The sequence below is a fragment of the Aphelocoma coerulescens genome, chromosome 14 (genome assembly GCF_041296385.1).
Source record: "Aphelocoma coerulescens isolate FSJ_1873_10779 chromosome 14, UR_Acoe_1.0, whole genome shotgun sequence".
In the NCBI taxonomy this organism is placed as follows: Eukaryota; Metazoa; Chordata; class Aves; order Passeriformes; family Corvidae; genus Aphelocoma; species Aphelocoma coerulescens.
Window position 1 is genome coordinate 4331737 of NC_091028.1, and position 20395 is coordinate 4352131.

General features: G+C 41.3%; 1 protein-coding gene across 30 annotated transcripts in view; it reads left to right on the forward strand.

The window, feature by feature from the left end:
• Positions 1-20395, forward strand: part of RBFOX1 (RNA binding fox-1 homolog 1) — a 1132467-nt gene that overhangs the window by 494452 nt on the left and 617620 nt on the right. For 2 of the 30 annotated variants that reach the window (XM_069030292.1, XM_069030291.1), the window contains one exon: positions 15933-16295. The exons of the other annotated variants lie outside the window; for them this stretch is intronic. The gene's annotated coding sequence lies outside the window, so the exon portion shown is untranslated. The remainder of the gene's footprint in view (positions 1-15932; positions 16296-20395) is intronic. 30 annotated transcript variants of the gene reach the window in all.

Sequence of the window (20395 nt, forward strand, 5' to 3'; positions counted from 1 at the left end):
TTTACAGGGAGTAGTGATTGACATAATTAAATTAGCTAAGAGTCATGCCCTGTCATTTATATCAGCAACTGCCCAGTGTGATCTCAAAGCATTTCAGGCTCCTGCATGTTGATACACATAGATAACATCTGTGCCACAACAGTTAGGAAGTTTTGTCTTTTCCTTGTGTGAAGGATGAACTTGGAATTTAAATGAGCAGAAAATATCCTAAACCAGACAACAAATGCACAGCAAACCTCCTAATAGCAAACATCATTTAGTGCCAGGGAGAGGTTTTCTCTGTTGGAGGTCTTAAAAAAGTAAAAAAAATAAATTAGCCCTACTCTGTCAAGGACAGCAGAACTAAAATTTGAACCTATCTTGGAGCGATGGAATGGAGTAGTGAAATCTCAAGGTGCCCTTATTTAAATACTTGTCTAAAGACAAGGTTTAGGATTCTCTTGGAAATTTGTGTTGTCAGCTGAATGCATTGAAAAGATAACATTCCCATGCAGAACTGAGCAGGATATGAACTATTTTAAAGCAGAGCACCCTTATCTAAAAAAGCCCAACCAACCACAAACAAAAAAAACCCACAAAAAAAACCCCAACAACCCAAAAGAGTGATCACTGTAGCCCAGTGTAGCCAAACTGATTAGCTCTTTGCTTTTCCTTCTTTCTACCTTCACTCCTTGCCAGCAACACCTCTCTGAAAAAAGAATTTTCACTCTGCTGCTTTCCTTGCTGTGCTAATCACCTGTATCTGAAAATACATCTTCAAAATTGTTTTACTGTGACAGGTCAGCAGATAAAAGTGGGATACCAGGGGGTAAATGCACTCACTAATAGACTTCCTTTCTGTAACCTAAGCAATATTCCAGAAAAAATACTTGGGTCATCATTGGTGTTAGGTTTGAAAATATTACTGGAAAATGAAGTCCTGTACTTTGTTGCTGGAGATGAGATTTTTTTCTTTTTTTGGTCTTAGGTTCTGGCTTTCCTGTCTCTCAGTTAATTTATGTGATAATTACCACCACAGTTGACTGACCAAAATCTTTAATGATAAAACTATAGGAGCCCAGGCACCATGGTGAGACTGAGCTATTAGTGCCTCTACGTGTGAGACACACAGAGTGCTTTGCCTTCTCCTCTCTCCCTTTGTCACACAGCACAGAGTTACAAAGTGGAAATTCAAGCGTCACAAAATGCTGCCCGCTCCTCCATTCGAGGAATGGCTGGTTTTCTGTGCCAGAGTGTGGCATTTCCATACTGCTGATCCCACCAGTTTCCCATCAGCACCGTTGCAGTATCACACCCTCTAAATGGGAGGTCAGAGCTTTGCAAATCGAGGCTGCTCTGCTCTAGGAACCTCTCAGAACTCGGTGGGCAGAGCGAGCTCTGAAACACGCTGAGTTATGCACAAAAGGCAGAGTTGGCCATATTTCCATCTTTTTCACACTTGATGGCTTATGGTCTAGCGGTGCTGTGCTATATATTATCTGTAAAAGGTGATTTCTCTGGTTGAACTTAAAAATTACTGAATTATTGATGCATTTTAAGTCTGCATTAATGGCTTGGATGTGAATTTCTATATTTAACATAACCACTAATAATCTGGGGCCTGCCTAGGAAAGCATGTGGTCAATTATTTTTCCCATTATCTCATGTTTGTTTCAGTAAAAACATGATTTGTAGTCATCTGATTTATTGAAATATGGGGATTTTTTTGGCAATTTTAGTGTTGTAGAACAGAATGTGTGTATTAATTTCCATGACCTAAGGATGACTTGAAGCAAAATGTTGTCCTTGCTAATAGCTGAATGCCTGAACAGCAAAAAAAAAACCCTCAGAAGGATCTTTGAAATTATTGAGCCGTTGGTTGTCTCAGAGCAGTAATATCACAGCTTCAACAAAAAAATTCTTCACTGTGGAGCCCGAATCTAAAGCATCCAGAATCTCCCAGCATTTTCTCCTGGAGCTTAAATACTCTTGGTAATAAAATCCTGTAATACACATGAATACAAAAGTAATATTGTTTTTACTGTTGGCTGGATCAGGCAGCTTCTCTGACTGGAAATTAATTGGTTTGTGTAGAGTTAGTTTTGTTTGCATCAGCTGGCCCGAATGTGATGAACTGGGCACCTGTGGGACCACTGTGACCAACATTTAGGAACACAAAAGCAGTGCTGAGGAGAGCCCTGGAAAGGGCAGCCCTGTTACCTGGGTAGCTCTCTTTATCCAGGACACTGCCTTGGGATCTTAGCACAGCATCAGGAAGGTCAGGAAAGAGCTGCTGCATCTTCCTTCCCACTCCTAGGCCTTTTCTGCTTAAAAAAAATACCCAGAAAACCTTGACATCTTGATTTTTCACAGCCAGTCAGGGACTAGGAAACTGATTGGCAATGCTGATATCAACTTAAGTTTGCTCTTAAAATCAACAGTGTATTTCCAGCAGCCAGTGCACGATAGCCCAGGTTTCAAAAGCAGAGTGCCAGAAGGATTCTCATGCCCAGGCTAACGACAGGGAAAGCTTTCTTTGAGAGACTTCATGAGACAAGTGGTTTCTCTGGCATCAGTGTTTGTCCTGATGCCAGAAGCCTTTCTGTGACAACAAGGCATGAAATTTCCCTCCAGCCTGGCATCTGGCTGCATTTGCTCAGTGTGGTGGGGACAGCCAGTTAAATAATACAAAGTGATTTTCAACAAGTTTAATGCACCTTATCTAGTTGATATCCTCTAGGACCACTCTGACACCCTTTACTGCTTTTTAGTGATTTTTTTTTTCCCTTGTGTAAAAAAAATAGCACTTGACTCTTAATGGACACTCTTTTGTCACTGAGGATGGGATGTTGACTTGTGGAACCAGACTCCAGTGTGTAAAGCTAAGGGACAGATGAGCTATTTCAACATTCCCTGCAGAACTACTGCTCCGAATGTAGGTTGCAGGTAATGAAAGTTGCTGTGTATTATTTTGGACAGAAGAAGAGGGAAAAACCCCTTTGATTTCTTTTCTTCTTGGAGCAGTGATTATAGGGGTGCTCAGTCTGTTCTTTAGGGATGCTCCATAAAGTGTTGGCACTCCTAGCTAATTTCTGGTTTTAAAAAACCTTAAAAACCAAAATTAACAAAGCCAGCTCCACTACACCCTAACAAACCCATCCACTGCAACTACCAACCTCACTGGCCTTGAGAATAAATCCCCTACTGTATTTTTTAACCATAAAATGAATTCTACAGTTGCAGCACTTTTATTAAGCTTGAAAATGTGATCACCACCTCCTGTTGCCCGCCTTCTATACAACTGAAGTGTCATTTGAAGGAAGAGGTGTAATTCATACCTGAGGAAAACACGGTGGTGAGGAGTTCTTTCTGGTACATTCTTCACGTTCTCACTGGGGTTAGCAACTTTTAATGCTCCTTGTGAGAAAGGCATCAAAGCCTGAAGGAGGAAACAAAGAAAGAGGGAGAGAGTAAGCTCAATATTGTAAGAGCTGACTTTTTCTTGAGGCTGTTTTCACACTTCCTCAGGCAATCAGATTTAGAAAAAAAGTAGTCTGTAGCATGAAGCCCACTTCTGGAGTCTGATAAGATAAAGCTAGACAGGCCAAGAAATCTTTATTTCTCTGCAAAGTTATTGGTTCATATCTCATGTCCACAGATTAAAGTAGAAATTGATCTTGCTTTCAAAGAATTTTTATAATGCTGATTGTCAAGCACGGATTAATTTGCTGAGTTCTTTGTTCTTTTTCCTGCTCAACAAGTGGAGTGTTTTTGTTGTGGGGTTTTCTTCAGGTTTATATGAAAACATGTCTTCATTCTGCTTTGAAGCGTTTTTTACGCATTAGTATGAAAACATGTACTACAAGTAGTTTTTAGCTATGTAGGCACTAATCTAATCTTACCATTTCAGTTTGCAAGATAATGTATTTCCTCTTTCATCATTGGGTTTAAACTTAGTCTAAAAATAAAAAGGGTAAAAGGAGATAGGAGGCAAAAATTTGCTAAGCTGAAAGAACATTAAGAATTTTTTTTCCTCCTTGTCTTCCTAAACATACCTAAGTAATCCTCTGACAGGAGAGATGCCAGGAAAAAGTGCAGAAATATGTATGTAATGACCTTTGCTATTAAAATTAACATGTGCCTCCTGCACCTGTTCGGAAATGGTTTAACATTCTTCTGCCTGACTTCAGAAACACTGGGTAATTAAACAGTACTTTCAGTGAAGGTCAACTCTGAATTAGTAGTTCATTAAATTATTTGTCATGCTGAATGTTACTCCTGGTCACCAGTAGTGAATTCAAACAAAGAGCAGAGGAATGTAGTTTCTGTGCTCTCATTGCTGGGGAAATTTGTGTCTGAGTTGTTAGGTCACCCAGCAGGGAGGAGCCCTTGTGGCCAGCACAGAAAATCCTTGTTTGCACAGGGATTGGTAGAGGTGGCACGCTCAGAAACATCTCAGGAGTGTGCTGCCTGCTCTTATTTCAGAATATGCATGTAATAGCTCAATTGTCCTCTTCAGGCCCTGGAAAATTAGTTTGTGTTGGCAGGGCTTTCTCTTGTTATGTTACACCTTTTACACCAGCTACAAGGAGGACCTGTGCCTTTTTATTGTAATTTTACGTGGTGGTAAAAGTTTGAGATGGAACAAATTATGACTTAGACATCCCCAGATTTAAAGCACCTGCTGAAACAAACCCAATTATGAAGTGGATAATTAAAACCAACTGTAAATACTGCAGTGTGTCCTGGGATGTGAACCACTTGGCATCAGGTTTTCTTGCAAGTGAGAGGCAGCAGTGTATTTCTTTGAAGTCCTGATCTGGGTGTTGTCTCTTGCATTTCAGGTGCTGGTCTTCAGCAGTTTTTCCCCTTAAGGATGGTCAATAGAGCTTAATGTTTCTCCTTGAGCCTGTAGGATTCACAGCTACAACAAAACTAGGTGCAGACACAACGTACAGTCTTTTTTCCATCCCAATTACAGATGTTCTTTAGTTCATTTAGGACTTGAGTAGGGATTCTGTTTAATGTCAGAGTGAATTTAGGCTATAACCTGTCCTAATGCACCCTCAGTTGGATCAGAAACTCTGGCAGGTGCTAGGATGTCCATGGGTGGCTCTGAGTCCATGGCAGCAGTCCCAGAGCATGTGCAGTCTGTCTGTCCCTGTGTCCCTCTGTCCCTGAGGCTGGCTCTGGAGCTGCCCTTGCAGGGATACAGGCAGGAGGCACCAGGGCATCTCTGCTCCCATTGGGTGTGCCTGGATTAAACTGATCCAAACAGCTGTGAGACCTCTTCAATATTTATCATACTGTCCATATAATGAAACTCTGCTATTGGTAATTGCTAGGAGATTAAACCTTTCCAAAGACACAGTTAGTGAATACTAATGCCCTGCTCTCCAGAGGAGGGGATGTTGGGAGAGCTGGGGAGGGAAGAAGAAGGAAAATTATTCAGTGTTCAGGGGCTGTGATATGAGGGAAAACCTCATTATTTGTTCAAGGCACCAGCACAGGGTTTTTGTCTGTGTGAAAAAGAAGCATTACAGGACAGTGCATGTGAAACACTTCGGGTCTGAACCTTGGTCTGTTCCTGAGTGATCTGGATTGGCATTATTACCTGAACACTTGTTGCTGTGGTATTTACAGAGGGAGGGAAGAAACCTCTGCACTAACGAGATCCTGAGGTTGTTACTTTCTTGACATCATTTCTAAACCTGATCCTAACCCCTTTGGTTCTCCATGTATTTCAGTGCAGGTTCTCCTTGCACCTTTCAGTAGGCAGGACAGGAATATTGCATTATCCCAGCTCTGCCCCTATGGTTGGAGCAATTTCTGCCACGCCTCCTTGTTCCCCTGTTGTTTCCTATGGCTCAGTGTCAGTCACAGGCTTGGGAGGGGTGGAATGCAAGAGCTTCAGCAGGTGTGACCCCTCCCCGAGCTGGCCTTGGGGATGGGCTCAGGATGGGCTGCCTTCAAATGCCCTGCCCAGAAAAATACCTTAAACAGGGCAGAACAAGCAAAGTGCCCATTTTAGAGGAAATTAAATCCCTTTCCAAACAGACAGGGAGAGGAGTCTTGTGTTGATCACCCATGTTACAGTGAGCTCAGTGGAGACAGAAAGGAAAGGTTCTTCCACCAGAGCCCTCCTGCCACAGACACAGGGAGGGCTCTGAGGCTATGGGGACACATTTGTGTCAGCAAACTCTGCCACAGCCAACAGAATTCTTTGGAAAGATTGGTAATGCCATCCTTCCACGGCCAGATTAGGATTTTCCAGTCCAAACTGCAGTGGGATGGAGGCTGTTAATGCACTCAGGGTGTCCTGGCTGCACTGCCCACGCTGGATGGGGAATGTCCAGTGGCATGAGGTGGCAGCTGAGGTGCTCTGACACCATCACCCACAGTGAAGCTGCTGTGGATGACACCCCTGTAGCTGCAATTTGGTACTCTGTGCACGAAGAATATGAGGTAGAGATCAAGTGACAGACTCTCTTTCAATGCCCCATGCTAATGTGTGAATGGTAGTGTTATCCAAGCCCTGTGTGGCACAAAATATTTTTCTATTTATTATTTATATGTATTGCAAAAAACCCATGCAGAGTAGACAAGGGAATAAGTAAAGAATGACACATAGTTGAATGGGAAGACCAATAGATGGATGATGCAAATTAACAACTTTTTTCTGTCTGGTTTCTTCAATAAGAATAGCTACATTTTATTAATGTGTATTCAGACAAAGATACATCCACACACTAAATCAATTGCTTTTGGAAATAGTATTAAAACAAAGTAGAAAAGGGTATTTTGGGTGGTCAAGAAAATGGAAACTTCAAAGAATCTTTGTGAGGCTCACTGAAGCGATATTAAATTTTCTGTGGACTTTGTAAATTTATGTCCATTAGAAACTCCCAGACTCTAAATGACTTCTAAATTATATATCCTGTGAGGGTAAAATAAAAATCCAAGTTTTCATTTATATATATTAAAATTACAGCTGAGATCCATGATTTTATCGTAGTGCCTCAATCCCATTAACATTGAGAGAAGTAAGATATTTAGATATCTTTGTGGAGAAATCCTACAAAATGAGGTTTTTAATGGACAATTTAATGAAAGCAATGCTGTGTGTGCAACGGCTGACAAAAAAAAAAAAAAAAAAAAACAAACATGCAAACCCCTGGGAATAAATGGAACAAAGCAGGATAGGAAAGAGTTCTGAAGATTTGATATGTTATGGGATCAGTTTAGGGAGGGGAAATACTGAGTGAGCAGAGTGGAGAGGACACAGGGTGTCTGTGCAGCTTCACCAGCCCCTCTGTCTCTGGCTGCTGGGGGTTAATTCCACCAGGCTGTGGTGTCCTGGACATCAGCCCTGCTGAGACTGGGCTTGACCTGAGCTGGGATTTCACATCTGCCACTCACATCCCACTGCTGCTGCTTGGTGGCTTCAAGGAAAAGCAGAGCAGACAGCAGGTCTGTGAGTGTCAGGTAATATCTGGTACCTAGAAGAATTACCCTGCTGATGCCCTGAGAGCCACATTGTAAAAGTATGATTGAAATACTGTGTGGTGTTTTACAAAATGGCCCTGTTATGTGTGTTACATAAAAATGCAGGTAAAGGTTTTCCTGAAATATGCTTAATGAAAATGAGGAATATCCTGGCTTTGACAGGCAGCTGGAAGAAATGCTGCTGTAGAGAGTTTAATCCTCTGCTCTTAGGTTTTCTCTTGGTTGTCTGAAAGCCACCACTGGCAGTGAAGCACTGCAATGATTACCTGAGGAGCACTGATGTTCCTGGTGTCTTGGACACAGTTTTTACTTCAGGCCCCTGGGAATGCTCTGGTAACAGCTCCGTGCTGTGGAGGGAGAATGAGAAACTTTGCTGCAAGTAGCAGTTGTTGTTTGCAAGGCCAGAATGAGTCAATATAGGAAAGTGCACCAGCTTGTGTGATGGTCTTTATGCTTTTGACTGTATTTCTAAATTCCCTGGAAAAATGTTCTTTGAAGAAACTTAGGGATTACCTGGGAAGAAGAAAAGTTTTGCTATGAATTTTTCAGGAAATCCTCTCATGATTAATCTCTGTTTATACTTGAAATTTGTGTTCTCAGACAAATTTTCCCCATGTTAAAGAAATAATTCTGCAGGAAAGAACAGAATGTCTGAGGAAGACAGCAAACACACACCTAAAATGGTAATTTAGTTTTAATGTTTTTGTGCTATGCTTACATCCGTGTTTCCAAGAGCTGATTTGATTCTGTAGCAGTTTCTTCTTGGAAAAAAACCAGCATGTTTATGAAGGCGTTGACTCATGGCAGAGCTAAAACTGACAACAGTTAAGTGTAACTCCTTCCATTAACAATAATGGAGTTCATGTTGTATCATTATCATGGTTGGAAAGCCTGTCAGGAAAGAAAAAAAGAAAAAAAGAAAAAAAAAGCACTGCACACACTGATTTATATGGATGGTTTTTATATGGAGAACGTGTTGTTGATCCCAGCCGGACTATAAAGGGCACAGGCATTCCATTGCCAAGATTTAGGTGCCCTTTGAAAGTACAAAATCAGGTTTTGAGGCAAGGGTTAAAGTTACATCTTGACAACATACAGAAAATAAAAGGTGTGTAATGAGAAGAGAGAAAAGATACAAGGGAGAGGTCAGAAGAAGAATTTCTTTAACATTAGAAATCCTTTATAGAATGAAAAGTGGCACAATAAAATATGTTTAAGTCCAAGGGGGTAGTTGATGTCAGGCATTTGTATGGGAGAATTTCGTGTGAATTTTTAGGGTGCACACTGAAAATTCACCAACTCAGTGGGAGCATGGTGCTCATATCACCAAGGTCATGGATTTGAGCTGTGTACGGGTGATGCACTGAAGAGTTGGACTCAAAAATCCTTTTGGGTCCCTTCCAACTCAGAATATCCTGTGAAATCCCTCTCAAAAGTGGCTGTGCTGCCTGGGCAGAAGTGCAATGGCTGTGGTGGCTGATGCAAAGAAAACTGAGTGATGAACTTGAGAGCAGAGGAGTATAATATGGCTTGGGCTGCGAGCTGGTGAAAAGTACGGGCTTGGGCTGTGAACAAAAAAATACTTTATTTACTACAAATGGGGTCATTCCCAATGGAAAGATGAAAAGAGGCTTATTTTCTCGAGCTCAGCCTGAGATGAGTCCAGGGGTACAGGATACTATGGTTCTAATCTTGACTTTGAATTGGACCCAAGAACAGTAATAAAACCAAAATTGTTCAAATCATTTAAGAAGAGAAATCCCTTCTGTGCTTATGCTCCCTATTTAAATTTCCTTAAAACAGCATTTCCCTCTTCTACCTGTGCTGCTGAGTTTTTAATACATCTATTTAAATGCAAATTTTGACTTTTGGTCTGTAATCACAAAAATGTTTGACATATAAATTTTTATCAGAAATGTAATTTTATAGAGAAGCAGTAATGGAGTGGTAGGCCACAAATACCAGAGTGATGCATTGCTCACCCTGTTTCAGTGAGGGGAACTGCCTGCTCCAGTGTCAGCTGATGGGAACAATTGTTTCCTAAGTGCTCGACTTACCGAGATGTGTGTGGTGCTCTAAAGAACTTTTTAACTGTACTTGGAGCGTTTGCTTGTGTACCAAAAGCTCCCTGAGGACCATCATTCCTTTGTGTGCTCTGAATTGCCAGGATGGCACTCCTGACTGTTGTATCTTCAAGAACGGAAGGCTTTTTTCCAGCCTAGCATTTTTGTCTTGTTCACAGCAAGTTTATTGCCCTAGACTTGCCTGGCTGGGGGGTGTGTTTTAGCAGCGTGGTGTTGAATCCAGTGCAGGTTGCTCTTTGCTTGCTGCTGGGTGTGTCATTTGTATTTTGTCTTCCCCCACTCCCATCAGACAGTCAGGCCCTCGCCAGCCCCTGTCCAAGGTGTTGATGGCCACCAGCCCTGGTGTCCCTGCCAGGGCCACAGCTGCCGAGCAGGGTCACAGCTGCTCGCACTGACGGAGCTCCAGCTGCAGCAGATGAGGTCCTGTTTGCCAGAGCTGTTGTGCTGTCTGTCTCCCTAGGACTGATCCAACAGCAGTGGGTGCTGGGCTGAGCAGTCACAGCAGCAGCAGGCCACAGGCGCCTTTGGCTCAGGGTTTGGCACAGCTGGGTGCCACTGCAGCCACAGATTCTGCCCCGTGAATCACAGAACAGGCTGAGCTGGCAGGGACCCACAGGATCATCCAGTGCAGCTCCCGGCCCTGCACACACAGCCCACCCATCCCACCCTGTGCGTCCCTGGGAGTGGTGTCCAGATGCTCCTGGAGCTCTGGCAGCCTCGGGGCTGTGCCCATTCCCTGGGGAGCCTGGGCAGTGCCCAGCACCTTCTGGGGGAAGAACCTTTCCCTGATCTCCAGTCCAACCCTGCCCTGACTCAGCTCCAGCCATTCCCTGCATCCTGTCCCTGGTCACAAGAGTGAAGAGATCGGTACCTGCCCCTTGTGAGGATGTTGAAGACCACAGTGAGGTCTCCCCTCAGTCTCCTGTTCTCCAGGCTGAACAAACCAAGTGCCCTCAGCTGCTCCTCATGAGTTCCTCTCCAGTCCCTGCCCCATCCTCATGGCCTCCTTTGGATGCTCTCTGATGGCTTCATGTGTTTTCTATGCTGTGGTGCCCCAAACTGCACCCAGAACCCGAGGTGAGGCAGCGTTAGGAAGCACTGTTTTCCAGTTTGTGATGGGTGGTCAGTCATAGGGGCAGAGCAGAACATGGTGCCAGGCATGAAAGGAGTGTTAATCCCAGTATTGACTTCTGAAGGATCAATAACGTCTGAAGATACACTCATTTTAAAGAAACACTATACCCATATGTACCACAGCCAAGTCTGTGCCTCCCTGTGATAGCAGGCTTCTATTTACTTGATTCTAGTATTAAGTGAATGTAGGTGGCTGCTTTCATTTTACTTACTGTTTAAAATAGTTCATATATTATCATGCCAAGAATCAATATGAAATGTCAGATATTTTATTGTACTTTCAGTTATAGAAGAGAACACACCTTAGGTTCTGCACATTCTGCATTTTATGTTCCCTAGATGCCCTGGCATTAATTACATACTTCGGGTTGCGAATGACGGAGGATCTGAAGGGCACTCTGCTGCATTTTCATTCTCACCATCTCTATCTATTTTCTGAATTTAGACAGGTTACAAAGTGTTACTGAAGACTTGAGCAGTGTTGAAGCCATTTAAAAAATAGCAGTAACATATCAGGTGTGTCAAATAGTCTGATTCCTTGCTGTTTGTCAAGGAACAAGGAATTGGGAGAGGAGGAAAATCTTAGGATTTGAACCAAAAGCTATTTGACTGCATTGAGAGTCTGGAGAAATTATTTCTTACCCACTCCACTCGGTGGGTTTGGTGCTGATTTCCCTGCTCACTGAGATGGTCCTGGGGCCTGTTTCATTGCTGCTCAATTCTCCTGACTGGGCTTGCTTTGCTCTGCTAAGGTCTGTTTATTCACTGCTGCTAAGGCTGGAGCGTGCTGGATCATTAGCTAACTGTTCAAGGTTAACCAACTTTTTGTGCTGAAATGGCTTTTTATGAAACACCTTTTTAAATTTTGAAAATACTTGGCATTATCTTACCTGAAAACCTGAGATCTGAGTGCAGCCATCATCATATTTTTAGTGAGATTAAGATTTTCCTCTCTTTCCCCCTCTCTCAGTGTTGTAAAAACACTCACATTATTTTTAGTCCATTTCTGCTTTATTCGTGTGCAAGGCCAATACATGTCCTGAGCATATCTGTTAAGTGCTTTATTTTTCAAGTGCTTATGTAATTTGCTGGACACTCATGTTTAAATGCTTGCATATTGAAAAAAATAAGCATTTGTATATTCAGAAATACAACACTAGTGGTTCTCACTCCTCACTTTGGTCAACCTTTTTCCCTTAAGCACCGAGCAAATTTCATAGTGTAATCATGCAATTTTTATAACAATTTTGACACTGGAAATTAACTGTAGGCTTGATCAAGATACATGTTCAATGACACATCCACACAGACCAAATTTCCTATAGAAGGTTATGATCAGTGTCAGCCAGTTTCTCTTTATTTGTGCTGGCCCTTTTTTAGGTTTTTATCCATGTTGTGGCCTTAGTTTTCAGATATGTCTTCATCAGTCTGGATCTTGAGAGTTTGTGTCCTCAAGTCATCAAAGCACAGGAATATTGGTGTGCCAGTGCAGAGCAGGTACAGCACCAGGAGCATCCCCTGCACCTCCTAAGGTCCAGGAGGATTTTCAGATCATGCACTGTTCCCATGAGCCACTCCAGGACACCAGATTTAATACAATTAGCCTACTTCACCCTCCTAGTCATGTTTCACCTTTTAAATTACCTAAGTTTTCAGCTTAACATGAAGTAAACACTTCATTAGTCATTTTGGTCATGGTGTAGAAGGGATGGATGTGGGGGAAACGGGCTCACAATAGCTAAAGCCAAACCAGGGTTATAGCCCAGATGAAATTCAGAAAAAGAGAAATCCTAAGGGGAAGAGAGAACTATTTTTATTAGCAGTTTATCCCCTTATGGTGACCTAGATACCTGTGCTGGTCTTGGGGAAGGGGAAGCCTGTTATTACCAAGCCCTGAAGGAAGCTCTCTGTGCTGATCTTAGGCTGCAGAGGAAGCAGGGCAAAAAGGGAATGTGAAAAGGGAGTTTGCAGGTAACAGCTTCAAGCTGTAATGCAGCGTTTCAGACCTGTTTTAAGGTGTTTAATATATATTTGCTGTCATGCATTTTTTTAAATACTTGTCAGTATTTTATTTCAGATGGCAAATAGATTGTTAATGATGAAACTTCTATCACCTGCTATATGAGAGGAAATAGCATATATTAAATGTTAGCTTCTGGATGCAGATTTGTGGTGCTCAATCCTATACCAAGATATTGTTCAAGTTGAATTGCTTGAGGGCAGGCACATGTGAACGAATCACTCACTGTTTGATCCAATGCCCAGATGGAGTTCCTGACAGTAATCAGCAGCTGGCCAGAGGGATGGGGCAGTGCCAGTGCACTCTTCATGTCTACACAGGGCTCTGAGTTATTCCTGGTGGCTGTCAGGGCTGAAAAGTTTGTGAACTCCACAGTGTCACACCCTGTGCCTGACCAGTGGTGGTTTGGGGTTTGTGTAGATCAAGGCACTCCCATTCAGTGTTGGCCACATCAGCTCCTGCATGGAAGAGGCTTCTGCAGTGCTGGGATCCTGAACTGAAAATAAAGGAGCAAGAGGATAAAAGGAACAGAAATAGGTGTATTTCTCCCTCTTTTAAAGCCTTCACAGAGCATTGCTGGATTTATGCCCTGTTGGCAAAGCTGAGTTATTTTTTAATTATTGCACTTGCGCACCTCTCAACTGGACTTAGTAAAAGTCCACCAGGTAGAAGTAAAGCTGTGCTTGCTAGGCAAGCCGAAATCCAAAATACCAGCAGGACTGAATGCAAAAAAAAGTTTTCAAAGAGAAAAATCTAAGAAACAAAGCATCTACTTTTACTTTAGTGTTAGAACTATTATAGCTATAAATCTGAATTCACTGCCATTACTCATTCCTCTAAGGTGTTGATTTTATAAAAGCAATGCTAGGGAAAAAGCCCACCCAGAAGTGAATTAAAATCTAAATCTGAAGTTATCGCACAAATGTTTGCTATTTATACTGTCCATCTGTCTATGGTGCCTGACAGATAATCAATATACTCTTACTAAAAGAAAAAAAAAAATCCTGTTGCTCTGGAGAAACACAGCACTGAGCCCAGCTAGAAGTTCCTGTAATACCCTGGCAGCTCTCTGTGCATAGCTGTGTTTGTAGAGTGGTCTGAGAAACAAGGGCAGATGAATATTTTCTAATAACTGAATAGTCAAATAGCATGACTGAAAGCAAGAACAAAACATCTGTGTCCTAAACTCTGTGTTCTTGGGCAGAGGCAGCTTGGGGCTGTGAGGAGTGGGCAGTGCTGCCTGCTCTCAGTTGCACTAACACTGATTTATTTATGTTTTTTGCGTGGGGGAAATGTTTGCATTTTGCTGCTGAGGTTTGGAAGAAATTCAGGTTTTCTTGCTTGGTGATCAGCAAGCTGTTGTGTGGAGCTCAATTATTATGGTTCCAGTTTTTCCCTCCTCGTGGGCCTTTCTATTGAAATTTGGGGCTTTTCAGGGGGCTGGTTTCAGTGGGAGGTTGGTGCTGTCTTTTGGTGGAAAGAATGCATAAACTCCAGATTCTGCAGATGACTCATGTATCACAGCTAATCAGAGCCACAGTGGTTCTTCATACATCTGATTATCTCTGTTTGTAGCAGGCTTATTTTCATTAGGGAAGCAAACTCTAAAGCTATAATAATCCAGTAAATTATTATGTACAGTTGTATAGATGTGAGTTGAACTTTTTTCTTGGTATCAAAGAGAAATGGTCACTGCAATGAGACAAATTCTACTCGTATTGGTGCAAGTCCATGAACAACTAAATATGTAAAATGAAATATTTTTTCTCATATACTCTTCAGGTTTTGCAGAATGCTATTTTTTGTCTGTTTTTCAGCTCATGATAAACTTCTGTGGTTAGAATCTTCCAGCTGTATCTGAAAGGTTTTTGCAGGTCTTTGAAGTACAAGCCTTTATCTAGTTTGGGATGTGTGGCTCTTCCTAGCAAGTTAATAGAATCTACCTCCTGAGACATTACAGGGTAAAATGTTAAATAAATGCACTATTATTACATTAAATCTCAGGGAAAAAATGGCCAGTTTGGAAAGAAATTTTTGTTATTGAGTGACTTCTCAGGATTTTGAGGGTTCAGCCAAAACAAAATTGAAATAGTTATAATGAAAAAAACCTTGCAGCACACAAGTTTATTTAGCCCTGTTTAGTTCTATTAGGTGAGGCATTTTTAATCTTTTGGAAGGTGAGTTTGAGAGTTAATTGTTGATTTTGTTGGTTTTAGAAGTACATCAACATAATGAATTCTTGACCTGATGAAAGAACAATGAACAGGTTCAGCTTTGAACTTTCAGGAGTGCCACATCTGTGCAGTTTGTCTGCTTTGGCATTATGAGGTCTAGAGCTAAGAGCAGCCCACCAGCAGGACTCTGCTGTTATCTGCATAAACACCAACGCTGTGACAACAGTGACTGCATAGCTGCTTTCAACAGCTTAATCATGAATAAAAGTGCTGGGGTACATTAAAAATGGAAGTAAAAGCAGAGGGGAAGGAGATGCCTTTGACTGGTGGTGTGGAGTAAGTCCTGCTGATTTTGATTGTTTAGCTGTAATTGTTACCACATCGTGCAGCCAGCAGAAATCCACAGAGGCATCCACAAGTTACCCGTAAGTAGCTGGGTTTGCAGAGGGAGACAGTTTTTCCCTGCCACTTGTCACTGGCCGTGCCAGGTCCCTCTGGTGGCTCTGTTCCAGGGAGCTGCTCTGCAGCCCCTGGCACGTGCATCCCCCTTGCCCCTGGAGCTGTCCCCCTGCTCATCCCATGCCCATGGCAGGATGCAGAGGCAAACCACGGGCAGCAGCCTCTGCTTTTATTCTTATTGTACTGGCACACAGAAAATGTCCAAAATACCTCATGCAAAAAAAAAAACAAAAAAACAAAAAAAACCCCAAACCAACAAAAAAAAAAACAAAAAAACCCCCCAAAAACAAAAAAAAAAAACCCCACACAAAAAAACCAAAAACAAAACCAAAAAAAACCAAAAAAAAACCCCCAAAAAACCCCCAAAAACGTGCCGAGAATATTTAGTCATTCATTTTGCAATTAGAAATTTGCTGGTCATTGTCCTTCCCTGGTACAGATTTGAGTAGTGATTGAAGCCAGAATGGAAGAGACATTGTCTTTTAAAGTCGTTCTGTCAAATCATTTAAATTAGTATAAAGGGCAATTCATACAATTTCAGAAAATACTGTTTGTGTCTTTTCCCACTGTTCCCAGATTTTGAAAAGTTATTGCTTATGTCTCAAGGAAAGAATTCAAAGTGCTGTGAGAGGACAAGCAGCTCCCTGCACAAATACACAGACCGGTTCTGCATGAGAAACAGCGCTGAACTTCGTAGGAAGAGTATTTTGAGCAGGTCCAGTTGATAAGCACTCCAGAATCAATATTTCATGTTATTCTACTATACAAATATAACACTGATAGTGGCAGCACTACAAGAGGCTGGAAACAAGTCAATGTCACAGGCAGTTCGCATTCAGGCTGCATGTCCAGGAGGCAGCTCCTGCATCTCTTGCTGTGCTTCGGTCAGGGCACCGTGTGATTGAGTGGCAACACCAGCCACGCTCACAGCAGCTCTGGGTAAGTCTTCCTAACCTTCTGCACTCTTTACTGGAGCCACACTGTGAAATTTCTATAGAAAGCCTTATGCTGAGTTTCTCTGTTTTACTTAAACTGAATCACTGTGTTTAAAGGATTGATTTTAATGCCCTGAAATCAAAATTTTGTTACTGATCTTGAAATAGACCAACTGCAAATATTTTGCTCAGGTTTTGAATCAGATAATGCTCTGGTTTTGAATCAGATAATTCTCTCACAATAAAGACTCTGGAAATTCTCTGTAAGGAAGAACAGTGCTCTTTGGCATTTATATTTTTTGGTTAGAGGATGTAGCAATGGGAAGACAGAATAATGAATTGTCAGGAAGGCAGGGAAGTTAGAGGAATATAACTGGTGCTTATGCCCATTATTGTTGCAGGTTTTTGACATTTAAAGTGGTTTGCAACTCTTCTCTTATCAGAGCTAATGCCAGACAATCAGTCACCCTCGCACAGCAGTTCTGTGCCTCACTGTTAGTAATGCTGCTGATAATTGATGTGCAGCAGCAGAATTTATAAATGAAATTAGCTCCCCAAAGTTTCAAGTATGACTGTGATTGAAGCAGTAATGATAGAGTTCATGCGAGTACGTTTGCCATTTATCTAAATGTATCATTACTGACAGTGCTTTTTCGTTAACATTTTGTTATCCTTATTCATGTCATTGTTATAATGTCCTCTCAGATACCTGCAAATTAAACTGACTTGTACTCAATGCTGATCCTTCCTGCCCACCCCTGCACCTCCTTCTTTGGAATTAATTTGTGCAACGTTTGATTTTTAAGATCTCTGGGAGCATCTCCAACATAGTCAGAAGGAATGTGCTGTTCAAGTAACTGGGGAACAGCTTTGGCTTTCTTGTCAGTGAAGGCTTTTCCATGCTTTATTTATCAGGATGACACAATATTAGCATTTTAATTCAAAATTCAAAAAGTTGGTTTTAGCTACAAAGAGAAGTCAATAGAAATAGAATTTTTAGCAATCCAGCAATGTTTCAGACTTTGGACTCAAAATCAAGAAAGCCCCACATCACCATGGATTTGATAATATCTTTAGCTAATCCTGGAGACTCTTTTTTAAAAACTCTTATATAAAATTATTGAAGGAGACATAATTTTGGTGAAGATTCCATGGTAATCTGAAAATAAAGTGATTAAACATAAGTTGAGTCAAGTAGATCCTGATTTAAAAAAAAATCATGTATCTTTTTTCTAAATCTTCAAAACCAGAAGTTGATTATCTCATTTTGTGAAGATTTTCTCTTGTTCCAGTTACTTCTACATGTAGAGATTTTAAAGGGATGTAGGACAGAAGGTTTTTGGTATTAATGAATATCAAAGAATTTGTTACAGAAAGTTTCATCCCCGTTCTGTTTAGCAAAATCCCAGAAATTCTGTGCAAAGAGGCAAGGTTAGAATAGTTCACATAACCTTGACTGAGTTTAAGGATAGATAAGTACATATGGTTTGCTCTTTTTTTGTTTGTTGGGGGTTTTTTTTTGTTTGCTTTGTTTTTTTGTTTTTTTTTTTTTGTTTTAGTAGACTCATTTTTCTAATAAACTATATTGAGATCTGAAAAGGAAAAGGTTATATTTGTATGTTCCCCATCACTGGAGTAATTTTTTCTGAAATTTCAGTAAAGATGAGGAAAAATTTCCAGCAATTTAAATCAGAAAATGTGTATAAATTCATAGAAATGCTTGTTTTTAGAAACCCATCCAACCCTCAGCGCTGATTTAATTTTAGTTCTCAGAACTGTTTTGCTTTAATCCCTTTCCATCCCCAAATTAAAGTGAAGAAAATATTTACAGGGCATCTACTGTATACCAAGGGAACTGTGCACATTTCCTGGTCTGGCTGGTATCTTTTGTGTTTTCTACCTCATGAGGAGGCTGAAATGAACAAACACAAACGTGATTTCAGAAGGTTATGCCTCATTTTAGTGGGGCTTGTTTCAGTCTCTGCAGCAAAAGAACTGGAGGGCTTCCAGTTAATTCTCTTTTTTGGAATAGGAGCCGTCATCTTTGAGCATGTTCAGCAAATTCAGTATCATAAGGAGACAAGACAATGGGATCAAACAGGATCTCTCTTGCTCAAAAGACTGTAGAATATCCTATAGTCACATAGATGGTTCTGCCTTTTTGGCAATGTTTGACTATTGGGACCCAAAGGAGGTGAAGAAGCTGTAGCTTTGACTCAGATTTAAATCTTCGCATGTTTAGTATTTTGGGGGGATTTTCACCTGGATTTCTTGTAGGAAGACAGTAGTGTTTGATTTCCTGGACACCTTTATTTTGAAGTGTTGCCTTTAGCAACACATAATTTGTGACATCAGGTTTTGGGTGCTTCATTGAATGCAGTTTATTCTTCTAGTGGTTTATATATAATTTCTAATGCACTAATTGATACACCAGACAAGTTCAGTGAAGTCAAGGACACAACATCCCCAAGGTTTTGCCAGCCATCTAATTTATATGAATTTCCTCTAAGTCATGACAGTGATGCTTTAATCCATTAAAATCCACATGGAAATTTAGAGACAGAACACATTTCTTAGTTTCCAAGCACTGAAGTGTAAAACTTTCAAATGCTGGTGTTTAATTACATGACAACCCACCGCCTGTGCCATGGTGGTGGGGATGGGGAGCAGGGGACCAGCTCAGTCCTCTCCTTGTTGGTGGCACAATGCTGAGGAGGGGTTCAGCTCCTGCTGCTCAGGGCCCTCTGCTGTAGAGAGGTGTAAGGACACGGCTTCTGCTGGAAGTTCTTGGAAAGCATGAATCAGTAACTTGGTTTAGCTGCTTAACACTTGGTGGGGATTAGGCAATTATCATTTCCATGTCTGTCTTGCCATCCCTAGAGACAGACTCCACTTAAAGTAAGGGGAGTAGGAATTTTGGAGAGTGCCTTGGAGTAGCAGAGATCAAAGTCAGGTGAAGACTGTTAAAGAGCTGTCTCTGTGCTCCCTCATAACAAGGTTGAGCTCTCTACAGGGGCGTAACCACAATCTTACAGTCTCAGGTGCATTTCTGTGAACTTCTCAGAAGGCCAAAGTCTTGCCCTCCACTTTTTCTTTTGGCAGGGTCCATGACCCCTCTGGATAAATATTTGGAAGTCAGGTGTTAAGCTGAAGGACACCATTTAAGGAATGTTCAGGAACAGAGAGTTAGAGAAGTCCATCTCTACCACAGCTGACCTCCAAGGGAGATGCTGAAAAGAAGGGACACTTTTGCTGAAATGTCAGCAAACCTGTGATTTAGCTTTGTGGTTGTTTTTAAGTCTTTATTAACTCAGTCCATAAACTAGTTACCAAAATGGTAACAGCAGCAGTTGTCTCTGCTTGTAGCAGGAAGGACTTTTCATAAAAGTTAATCTTCCCTGAGCAAACAAATTTTAATCTGTGGGTTCCATCATCTTCTGCTTTTTAATAGTATTGCTCTTTTAATATCACTTCTTTTCTAACAAGATCATACCCTGCTCCCTTAGGCCATGTTAAAAAGGTCAGTCACTGAGTGGTATTTTAATTTAAATAAAGAGTGAAAGACAGAGGGTTTTTGCTAGAATACTAAAAGATCACCTATTTAAATCTTCCTTTTAGTGTCTGTTTAACTATCTTTCTTTGAGGCTTTTTCTATGACCTTCAACATAATTTAAACTTAATTTTTAATTCATTATTCATGCCATTAAATACTGAAACCCGGTTCTTGCTGCAGTTTATTTCTCTATTAAATGCGCCTGTTATATTGGTTTTGTTTGGTTCTGTAATGAATTCTGATGTACTGGCATTTCAAACACAATGGAGGAGAATGCTTATTTTGAGAGGTAAAAAACCCTCAAGTGTAAACGTTGGATTACATCAACAATGTTGTTTAAGGTAAAATAAGGGGGCAGGGGAAAGGCAGGTTGAGCCTGGGGCCTCTTACCTCGATAAATTCTGTGTAAATGACACTGTCCTGTGCTGCCCTGCGTGGGCTGGGAACGGGCTGCTCCGAGTGTTCCGAATTTCTGAAGTGCTTCAGCTTCATGCAGCAATAACTGTGGCAGCTCCACTGACACCCTGACACCTGCTCTACATCATTGTTTT